The sequence below is a fragment of the Macrobrachium rosenbergii genome, chromosome 8 (genome assembly GCF_040412425.1).
Source record: "Macrobrachium rosenbergii isolate ZJJX-2024 chromosome 8, ASM4041242v1, whole genome shotgun sequence".
NCBI lineage: Eukaryota > Metazoa > Arthropoda > Malacostraca > Decapoda > Palaemonidae > Macrobrachium > Macrobrachium rosenbergii.
The window spans coordinates 39,366,531-39,378,225 of record NC_089748.1 but is presented as its reverse complement, the minus strand read 5'-3'; the positions used below and the strand labels follow the sequence as shown (position 1 = coordinate 39,378,225).

General features: G+C 36.2%; 1 long non-coding RNA gene across 1 annotated transcript; it reads right to left on the bottom strand.

Moving 5' to 3' along the window:
• Nucleotides 1-233: 233 nt before the first annotated feature.
• Nucleotides 234-11,174, bottom strand: LOC136841247 (uncharacterized). Its single transcript, XR_010853851.1, has 6 exons — nt 11,081-11,174; nt 8,524-8,610; nt 7,171-7,271; nt 4,072-4,207; nt 2,894-3,100; nt 234-1,709 (listed from the first exon to the last, which is right to left on the bottom strand). It is a non-coding gene; the product is annotated as an uncharacterized lncRNA (long non-coding RNA).
• Nucleotides 11,175-11,695: the final 521 nt, after the last annotated feature.

The window sequence follows — 11,695 nt, the reverse complement described above, 5'->3', positions numbered from 1 at the left end:
AAAGTGAAGTATAAATAATAAGTTTATACTGCAATAACGTAGACCTTTCTATTACAAAATTAATAACAAAGGAACTCCATATCAATCAGCAACTGAAACAAGATGAGTTTCATGGCTACAAAAGAATGTACTGTACACAAGAATCTTAATTTTCTATGCTCCCTACTAAGATGGAAGCAAGTTTTACCTGCCTAAAAATAATTTATATTATCTATTTGTCTGTTGAAATTGTCTTTATTTTTTCTGTTCTAAAATATGATCTCTTCTTTTCTGTACTGTTTCTATTAACTCCTGTAACTTCTTTCAAATGAACAAACCATATTCTTTGGAAGATTTATCTTCTGAATATTAAATAATAATAATAATTATAATTTAAAATAACAACAATGAATAATAATTTAATAATAATAATAATAAAAAATAATAATAATAATAATAATAATAATAATAATATGACTTTACTGAGAGAAAAGTTATCAAAAATCTTTTGTACTTTAGTAAAAAATATTACCGATTCTGTCAAGGGTAATACTTCAAAAAATTTGTTTCCAAAAACTATTCTTAATTATACTGACTACTTTGTCAATAGTCAAAAAATCAATAAACTATTCTAAACTAATGAACTATTTACTAATGACTGTACCTGAATTCCAGGACAATGACCTAAATTGATTAAAATGACCTTTATCAATCTTATGTGACCTTCAAATGTTAAGTATGCATTGAACAATGACCTACTGGGTACTGCAAATCAAAACCAGTTAGTGAAATGAAATGATCTATGGACAGTACCCAGGGTATGACGGGCTCAGCTTAAGAGCGTTCTTCAAATAATTTCATCATAAATTATTTCCTGGGTTATAATGCATATGCTGTGGTTACGACGCTGACCTGACGGAAGAAATATGACTCTAAAACGTAGAATGGTCAAAATTTGGAGGTTTTTTGACAAAAAACTCATAAAAATGCAGTTTACGTCATTTTCAAGACACCCAAAGGATTAAAGGTTTTCTTACAATTTTCTACAATATTTTGGGTTATGACGATTTTTGGCTTATGATGTGGCGTTGGAACGGGAACTCCCTTCATAAACCAGGTACTGATATTACACGGACATGAAATTTATCTTATATATCAAGCAGCCTGAACTATATCCTGAACTAATGAGCATTATGGGTAAAATTATGAATTCTGAAAATGCAATGAGCTACCCAGGAGCTGATAGCACCGTTAGGACACTGAAGTGAAACTATGTACTGTATATCAAAGCAAAGCTATTTAAATATGATACTTGAGTAAAATATGTATCCTGAAATATGCCAGATATCTGATGCTGAATAAGAAATTTAAATTACCTATGGGATCAAAATGGTACTGGATTCTGGCAAAAACAAAACTATGTATCCTGAATCATGCGTAAAAACTTGATAGCTGATAATACACTAATAAGAAGTTAGCAATATGAACCTATGTCTCTTAACACATATTGAGGTGTCATCATCTTTATATTTTCGTTCCTTTTTCAGCCAACAGTAAATTTGGCAACTGTCTTGTCCCAGTTAATTTGCTTAAAATTGAAGGGGTTCCGTTTCTGAAGAATTCCTTGTGTAGAATATCTTCTTCTTCTTCTGCCTTTCTTTGTACACAAGAATTTCTTGGTTCAATCTGGTATTTTTTCATTTTCTTCATAAAATACTTCAGCCATGAGCCTGCAAGGAAAAAATATTATATAGAAAACTTGTACCTGAATATATGACATGATAATTTATAGCCTACAAACCTTATCCTATTGAGCGACTCAAGATATATTCACCCATAAACCTGACATGACGCAGTATAGTACAAAATATAGCTAACAGTGGGTAAACTTGATTGTTAAAAATAAACACTTTATGGAAGGCAACTTAAAACATGTGACAGTACTGTTACAACACAGCGTTCTGTGCAAACGGCCCTTTTGACGTCACATTAATCGAAACGTTTAATCAAATACGGTTCCCAGTGCCATTACTGTACTGTAGCCTCCCCGAGTAAGTCGTGCAATTGGGACTCCAGAAGTGCAAGGGAAAGATGCAATACATTGCTACCCTGATACTATTCTTGTATTTTAATAATTTACCTACATCTTTATTAATTTTTTGTTAATTTATCTGCTTTTTTCTAATAACTAATCCTTTCTTACTGTATTTAACATTACCTTCTGTTACTTCTTTCAAATGAACACCATATTCTTCAGAAGCTTGATTTCTAAGTCAATGGCCCTTACTCTACAATCTTTTTTTTTCTTAGCTCCTTCTATAAGTCATTGCGACTGTTATCCATAAAATACAAATCTGCAGTAGATAATTTCTTACCACAGGAGCCAACTGACACATTACGCTGTGCAATTATTAAAGTCAATATGGAATGGAATAGGGTTTAGGCCAAACGCCAAGCGCTGGAACCTATGAGGTTTTTTAGCTCTGAAAGGAAAATTGAGAGTATAAAAGGTTGCAAAAGTGTAACAGGAGGAAAACCTCCCAGTTGCACTAGGAAATAACTGTTAGGAGAGGATGGATAGCATTAACCAGCTCAGTGGTCTGGCTAAACTAAGATATACTTAACTTAAGATGGAAGAAAGATAATATGAAATGAGGTTCAGTAAAACGAATAAAAGGGGTTGCAGCTAGGGGCTGAAGGGGCACTGCAAAGAACCTTTAGTAGTGCCTTCATGAAGTGGGCTGACAGCACTATCCCCCACCTACAGGAGCAAAGTTAATATGAAACAACTAGAGTGCTTTTATAGTACAACGACAATCTGATTCAAAAGAGAGAAAGATTCTCCTAACGCTTATAAATCTGATCAAACGACACGTACTTTACACCATTCTGTGACACATCCTGCTGCACTTACTTATACTTACAAAAACCCCTTTTTTAAAGTCTATGGCTTAATGAAGAGTAATTCCCGATTCAGTTGCCAAAGACGTTTGCAGAGAAAAGTCAAAATGGGGGCTCTGCTCGGGTACTGGCAACCATCTTCAAGACTGGTTTACCATGCGTTGCTCCAAAAGATTCTAGCTCTATGTGACTTTGCGATTTGCGAACTGCTCGCACCTTTCTGAAAAAGAAACCAACAATTAAAAGACTGTATGTACCTACTTGAAAAACTAAATAATGAATTTTCTAAGTTCCTACATTTATGCAAGTTTTGAAGGCAGCTGTTTCCTAAATACTAATCACACATAGTACGAAACAAATAAGACCTAGAGGACAGTCTGCAGACCTATATGATCCATTCAAAAGTGGCCTGACAAATAAGTAGGTGATGGCAATCTGAATGATTTATAGCCAAAATCACTTTGAGGCTCGGATGACCTTAACTCCTTGCCAGTAACCAGCAAGATACAGATATGTCCTTTTTATGACATACTACAGTAAACTCTGCTTACTACCAAACCACTTTCATTCCCTTATTTCATATATTCTGTCTCTATCACTCATGAAAAAAAAAATAAAGGCAATAGCAGAATGCTCTTTATGTTCCGAGTGGGTAAGTGAATCACGTTCTGTACCTGCCAACTGCCTTCCAGACTTTTGGAACCTTGCAAAATCAGTGTGTTGTATCTATTTTTCAGTTGATTTCCATAACTTATAATTATTTCATAAATACTTTATAATTTGCACTTTATCATGCAGGAATAGTCCAGTCAACCAAGATTCTTCTATATGCAGTAAGATATTGACTTTTTCTGACTTTCATGAAATGGTTTAGGTTTGTTTGGTGATGGTATGACAATCATTACCGTCCACTGTGGAAGTTCTTGCTAGTAATGTGCTGATAACAAGTTGGTTTGTATTTTAATGTCTGTGACCAAAGCATTTTCCACTAACTGATCTTGGTACATTTAACTGATGAACCATAAAATACAATAGTATTTAAAGCTAAGTGACATTCCATTGTGTTCATAATAAACCAATCAGTCAACACTATGCATCGACTTCTGAGCTCTGACTATATGACGTTAAAATCGAAAAAAGGTTTTTTCCTGAAACTCAAGTTCACATAAAACGTTCCAGCGCGATTCTTACCTCGTCGCTGTTCCAATAACTCTGCTCAGTCAGTGGCCTGAGGAGCCGTGGCTAGCATGTGAGGCGGATCTAGCCAGCCTTCCCAGTCGGTCAGAGAACATCACAATTGCACTGCACCTACGTCTTCTCTACAAGCCTGAAAATATGTTAATGTATGAAAGCAGTGGTTCTTTTGACTGAATAGGAATTAAGGGCATTAGTATTACTGTGTGAGAGATAATTTAAAAATACTTATGAACTCATTTGTCAATTTTAAAGCATCTGTATCAAGTTATCAACCTCCGGTGAAGAAGTTAATGAGATACTCTTTATGTAGTTTCTTTGCTCTTTCTTCAAATCTTCGGCTGAAAACCCTTATGGACAGTCAATAGACTATAAACAGAAAAGAGTTCTAAAGAGAAATCAGCCTTCAGAGAGAGAGAGAGAGAGAGAGAGAGAGAAGATATGGGACAAAGATGAAAAAATGTCAAGTAACAGAAAATAACAGAAAATGGGGACGCCAGCAGAGCAAGAAGGAATTTGCTCGCTTTCAAACATTTGGGGAAAACTCTACTGGCACTAGGCAAACTTGTAGTTTTATCCAAGACTCTAACAAACTGGGACCTATGAGGTCATTCAGTGCTGGAAAGGAAATTGAGAGCAGGTAGGTTTGAAAGGTGGAATGGGGTGCCTCGAAGCAGTTGCACTTTGAAAAATTGTTAGGAGAGGGCGGATAGCAAGATGGAAGAAAGGTAATATGAATGGAGGCACAGTAAAAGGAATGACAGGGGTTGAAGAACTTTTACTAATGCCTACAGTGCACCCCGTGAACTGCACTGACAGCGCTAGCCCCCTACGGAGTTATTAAAGCTAATTATGCATTTTACAACTATAAGTACTTCATACTGCTTTAAATCATATCCTCTTTATATTATTCTTTTCAGCATTTCACACACAAAAAAATAAAACATGATAAACTGGAGTTGGAAAATGATGAAATGGTAACCATAACTAACTAAATCATACAAAACGTGTAGGTATGAAGGCACCTACAGGAAAAATGACATAACACTAATAAAATGACTGATTCATAAACCCAAATTACTAGTCAAGATTGATTCCTAACTATTATATCAGATCTATGCTTCCTGCTGGGATTCTGTACACAATATAGCTGTCAATTCTACAACGTTAAATCATATACAGTACATTACTGTATTGTGTCTGGATACAAAGCTCTCTGGAAGAAAACGTAAAAATGGTAAAAGTTCACAATTCTTATTCCTGACATCACCATTGTAATCTAGTAAGGTCATTGTTACTTCATATGAATGAAGAAGATTTCAAATCATCTACCTTCCATATAGGGCCCAGTCTTTGTTATTCATGTTTCATGAAAATATTATTCAAATATACTTGTACTGTATATCTATTTACACTATAGATCACGCCATTTTGACGTAGTTTTCAAGAACTTGTGGTACCAAATACATACATACATACACAATATGCGGTTATGGTGCTTCAATAATAAATATGAAAAGAAAATAGTACAAATAACCACTTTTTAAAAAACCATTGTATTCTTACAACAAAGTTTTTGGTGAAAACATCAAAATCTAATCGTTTTACACAAACCCAATTACTTCAACAAACCTATCTGTGTGCTCACATTCCAGGAGACACCTTAGAATGGAAGAATACACTCTGGTTGGCTGCACATTTAGGAACCCCAGCATCACAAAGTGAGAATGGCTAGAATGAGAGCCCTCTGTAAATTTCAGGGCTTGTATTTAAAAAATTAACTTTTTGTTTTCACAAAATTAGATTGTTTTATCACATAACCCCATCAGCTTTCACGAGCTTGATTTCCTGCTGAAGAGAGGACTCGTGTGTATTTTGCCCTAAGATGGACAACTGCAGTATCTGCAAAAATACAAAACTGAGAAAAATGGTACGTTTTCTCTTGCCTTAACACTGATTTCGCAGATGCTGCAAATCGGACCCGCTAAATACTTGTGGAAAGCATCGAAGGATCATTCTGAAACTGCAGTAACTTGTGTATTAGTGTTTCACGAGCCCAATAGTTGGCATATCTCAATTTTGAAAATTTTGCAGATATTGTAGTCTTCATTTTAGGGCAGTATGGTGAACTTTAGGTAGGGAGCTTGGACAGCAGAGTGCTGAGTGAACATGAACCGGAAACAGGTCTCGAAAGTAACAGTGAGTTTTACAGTTTGACTGGTTTAGAAGGCCATGGTTTATACTCTCTTATTTACGGACAGGGTAAGCAATACGATGAACTCATCCCAAAATGAAGTGTTGCAAGAGTTCCACAATTATAAAAGAACGAATACTTATAAGAAGGAGGAAGACGCCACAAGACCTGAGATAAGTCTCTAAGGCAGAACCAATCATTTGTTTACAGAATTTTCCAATCAAAAACATGCAATTTACTTCATTCTAAATTTGGCTGACTGGTGGGGATTAAGACCGATCTAGTTCAGTTTCCTGGATACTCTAATACCAATTCAATATGAAATAGAATATGAAAGGAGGTACAGTAAAAGGAACGAAAGGGGTTGCAGCTAGTGGTCGAAGGCAAGCTGTGAAGAACCTAAGTGATGCCTACAGTGCACTGGATGAGATGCACTGACGGCACTAACCCCCCAAGGGGAATAACTCTCTCGTAGATTAAGAAAATACATCAAAACTTACTAATCTGGACTTGGGATTAAAAATGCACAGGTGGCTGAGATACTCCCTAACAAGTGTTAGCAACCTGATACAATGTTTTGACAGTTTATAACCTACTGAACTAATTGTATCACATAAGTTTACTATATCTTTGTGGTTTTACCATACTGTGTATAAGGTAACAATGGAGAATTAGTGGAAAAAGAGCAACAAATTATTTATCGTTTTCAATATTCTCCCTAACCTTATCCTCTGAAAGGATGTGATTGATATATCTTACCATTATTCTTAACAATGTCATTATTATTGGCTTACTTATTCAAAACTGCATAGCACAAAAGTATACGCCAATAGAATGGATAAGCATTAAAATCAGATATTCTTTTTTGTGCTCACAAAAACTGAGAACCAATATTGACTTACTTCTTGGCCTGAGAGTCAATTCATCGTCTATGTCTTCCCAGATGACACTTTTCCATGCACTGTGTGTGACTCGGAGCCGATGGAAGTATTTTCAAGCATTCCTGTAAACAGAACAGTAACATTATACTCTAATAATATTATACAGTATATTTTTCGAGACAGTTTATACATGTACTGAACTATAGAACAAATTTATAACTGAAAAGTTATAAACAAAATTACGGTACAATTATAAAATGACTTAAAATACATCAAAACTTAATCTGTTGCAAAAACCATCTTATGTGACAAATAAGAAACAAAAAATTTCCTATCACCGACATTGTTGCCAAAAATCATTTACTAGTTTTCTGACTTTAGCAAATAGGGTGCCACTCAGCACACTACACCGGAGGTATGGAATGGAATGGAATATAGAGATTAGGCCAAAGGCCAAGCCCTGGGACCTATGAGGTCATTCAGCGCTGGAAAGGAAATCGAGAGGAGGTAGGTTTGAAAGGTGTAACAGGAGGAAAACCTCGCAGTTGCACTATGAAATTCATAAAAGGAATGAGAGGTGTTGCGACTAGGGGCCGACGAAACGCTGCAATGAACCTTTAGTAATGCCTACAGTTTACCCTGTGAGGTGACTGGAGGTATGAATAATGGCAAAGAGTTACGTAACATCAGAATCTAGTGGAAAAAATATGGCAGTTACCAACTGACTCAAACTGGTCACAATAGAAGTTAGAACCTAAATACTTAAACAGTATATAAGAAATTAACCTGGGCAGGTTACCCACCTGGCTATATAGTCTCAATAACCAAACCGACTTGAGTTTCAGATACGCCTGTATATGACAAAGGTCTATACAGGCAGTCCCCAGGTTATGAAGGGCTCGGCTTACAATGTTCCGAGCTTATGACGTTCTTCAAATATATTCATAAAAATTATTTCCTGGGTTATAACACATGTTCCGGGTTTATAACTCTGATCCGATGGAAGAAATATGGCTCCCAAAAGGGCAGAATGGTAAAAATTTGGAGGTTTTTTGATGAAAACTCAATAGAAATGCAGTTAACGTCATTGACAAGACATCCAAATGATTAAAAATGAGGTTTTCTTACAATTTTTGGCGATATTTCGGGTTAAGATGATTTTTGGCTTACGACATGGCGTTGGAATGGAACCCACGTCATAAATTGAGGATTGCCTGAACATTTCATAAGAACTCTCTAACATTAATGATGACCGTGATGAACGTGAACAGACACTGGTGTATGTTTAGAGGAATAAAAAGATAGATAACAAAACAATTCCTTAATTCTCAAAGAATACATATAAATACTATTACATACAAACAGCAAACTTACCAAAAAACTTTCTTTTATTTGTTCCCGAAACAGTTAGTTTTTGTTGATGACGTTTACTCTTCCCAATGCCCCATTCCGGTGCCATGCCTGTGAATGCACAACATTATGAAAAGCAACTCATTTTAGTCAAATTCTAAATAATATACAAAGAGAATTAATAATAACAATTAATTTGTTCACAATGACAGGTTGAAACAACATCAACTGCTATGCTCGAGCAAAGGACTTTAAGTAACAAACTCTAGCGCGGGGGCAATTTTTTATTATGATTTCAGTTCTCTCTCTCTCTCTCTCTCTCCATTCAATGTCTCTCTCTCCATTCAATGTCTCTAAACCAGTCTCTAAACTCTCTCTCTCTCTTTGCATTCAATGTCTTCACAAAACCAGTCTCTAAACTAATTAATTGTTGAGGTCAGGTTAGGCGAGCCCTAAGCCATACCTGCAACCAGTGCCCCACGTTAAGTTACAATTTGGTTCGAATTGAATAAAGAATTTAGGCCAAAGGCCGAGCACTGGAACCTATGAGGTCGTTCAGCGCTGAAATGGAAATTGACAGTAAAAGGATTGAAAGGTGTAACAAGAGGAAAACCTCGCAGTTGCACTATGAATCAGTTATTAGGAGAGGGTGGAAAGTAAGATGGAAGAAAGAGAATATAAAACGAGGTTGCAGCTAGGGGCCGAAGGCCTGCTGCTGAGAACCTCAAGCAATGCCTACAGTGTACCGCACGAGGTGCACAGACGGCACTGCCCCCCTACGAGGACAATTTGGTTTGAATGAATGAAATGCTAGACCAGATATGGCTATTCAATGCCATATTTGATTAGGTTAGGTTAGGATGCATCTGTGTATATGTCCCTGCCTCATTTCCATGCTTTATTCAATTTTTTGGTGATGGTTACTATTGATATCAATAATTTGAATATGTTGTGATTAATAAAATTTATACATCTTGAACTGGTGCTCTATACTTCTTTCTCCACTGGGAACCCCTATAATTGTTAGATTCTAGGAGAGAGAAAAATACAAAAAATCTTGGTCAGAACCAACAATAATGGTTAGAAATGCATGAAAGAAATGACACCTTGGAGGAATAATAAAGTATATGGTTCCTGTACTTGAACAGGAATGGAAATATTACAGTTTTATGGCCTAGTTTGTTAAAATCTAGGCAATAGCTGTTAAAATATTACTCTGAACATATGATTACATTTTGTCTCTTTTGGTAATTTGTTTAATTTTTAAATTTACTGCCTGGCATCAGCGAACGCTGGGTGGATCGTCGCATACCAGAATGTACAAAGACTCTGCCAGAGTTGGCAAGACTGTAGTTAGTAAATGACTTAGGGACGAAACAACCCGATCTCAACAAGCATTCCAAGACGTCGTTCATGAAGGATGCATCCTAACCTAACCTTAACTTAGGGTGCTGTGATCTGACTGACGTGGCACTTTGCTTTAACTGCAACCTTCTGATGCGACATTGCGCATAGCAGAACGATGTGTGTGCATCTATTGGAGAACGATGTGTGTGCATTTATTTGGCAGTAGGCTATTCTTAAAGCGGTTAAGTGCTAGTGTGATTTCTTTCGTCATCTCGACTGTTTTTTTTATTCCTACTCACGAAGCAACGTAAGGTAGAACGTTAAAATAAGTCGAGGCGACGACAGAAATTATGCTAACACTTAACCGCTTTGAGAATAGCCTACTGCCGAATAGATGAACACATCGCTTCTATATGCACGTCATCCCTAGGTTAAAGGTTAGGTTAGGACGTGTCCTTCTCAAACGATATCCCGAATGCTTGTGAGCTGGCCGTGAGCCGTCGAAATACCCTGGCATATGCAGCACTTCTCCTCTTTTACCAAAAATCTGTCCCTATCCGGTATTTTCAGGGAAAACCCACTTGACTCGCAGGGGGAGGGGCGAGGACCCCCTCACCCCTTGCCTAAAATTGTCACACCTTAAGCTTAATGGCTAATAAAAACAGGGTTATTATTTTTTTTTAAGTATCATTGATACCCAACCAGACCTTAACTTCCCAACCTGGCCAGGGGGGGGGTTTATCCCCCTTTTGGAACCCCCCAAAGTAGCCTAGCCTAACACTGAATATCAGAAACCATGTCGTGCCCTGGCCTAACCAGACCTTACCCTCCTAAAGTGACTTAGGGTACCGTGCCCTGACCTGGCCAAGGGGGCTTCGCCCCCGATTGGCCGGCCCCCTCCAAGTAACAATATTGGGAACACGGACAGGCCTAAGCTACCCCCTTGCGGTATCTCAACTAAGGTACCCGTACCATTAGCTACAATTGGAATGGAAAATTGTTTAATAATAATAATAATAATAATAATAATAATAATGATAATATAATAATAATAGTAATAATATAACAATAATAATGATAATGATATTAGCCGGTTATGGCCGTCTCGAGTCACTTTAAATAACCTCAAATATCTCTCGTTTATTTCATATTAAATAGATATAAACTAATATACATTACGTATAATAACTCCTACTTATATAATCTTTAATTTCTATATATAAAATCCACTTACTTTTCCGTTTCTTAGGCGTCAGGGTCACCCAAAATTTCGAGGTCACGGGTTTGGGGTTCGTTAAAGAAGAGTATTAGTAGTAGTATCAAGTTGGGGTTTCCTTTGAAACGGCTCCTCTCTTTCTCGTTTATTCCTCTTTTGTTTGTGTTTAAGTTTTTTTGTGTTTATAATATCATAAATCTTTAATAAATTTATATTTTCAGTTTCCATCATCAGTGGGTCTGTAAATTATAGATAAAAAGTATATTAGCTGTCGATTTTATCTTTATTTTTCTGATGTGGATCTAATTATCGATTTATGTGTGCTGGTGGGCAGTAGAGTTAGGAAGTGTTTTAAGTTTTTATTTATTTTTGTATAAATTCTTTCATATTTTCAGTTTCCCCCTTCAGTAGGTCTGTAAATAATAGATATAAAAGTATATTTACTATCAATTTTATCTCTGTTTTGCTGACGTGGCTGCTGCACAAATGTTATATATCTATTTCTATATCTGTTTCTAGCGTAAGAAATGTTCAGAGTTTTCATTTTTTTGTTTAAATTCTTCCATATTTTTAGTTTCCCCCTTCAGTGGGTCTGTAAATAATGGATAAAAAGTATATTTACTATCAATTTTC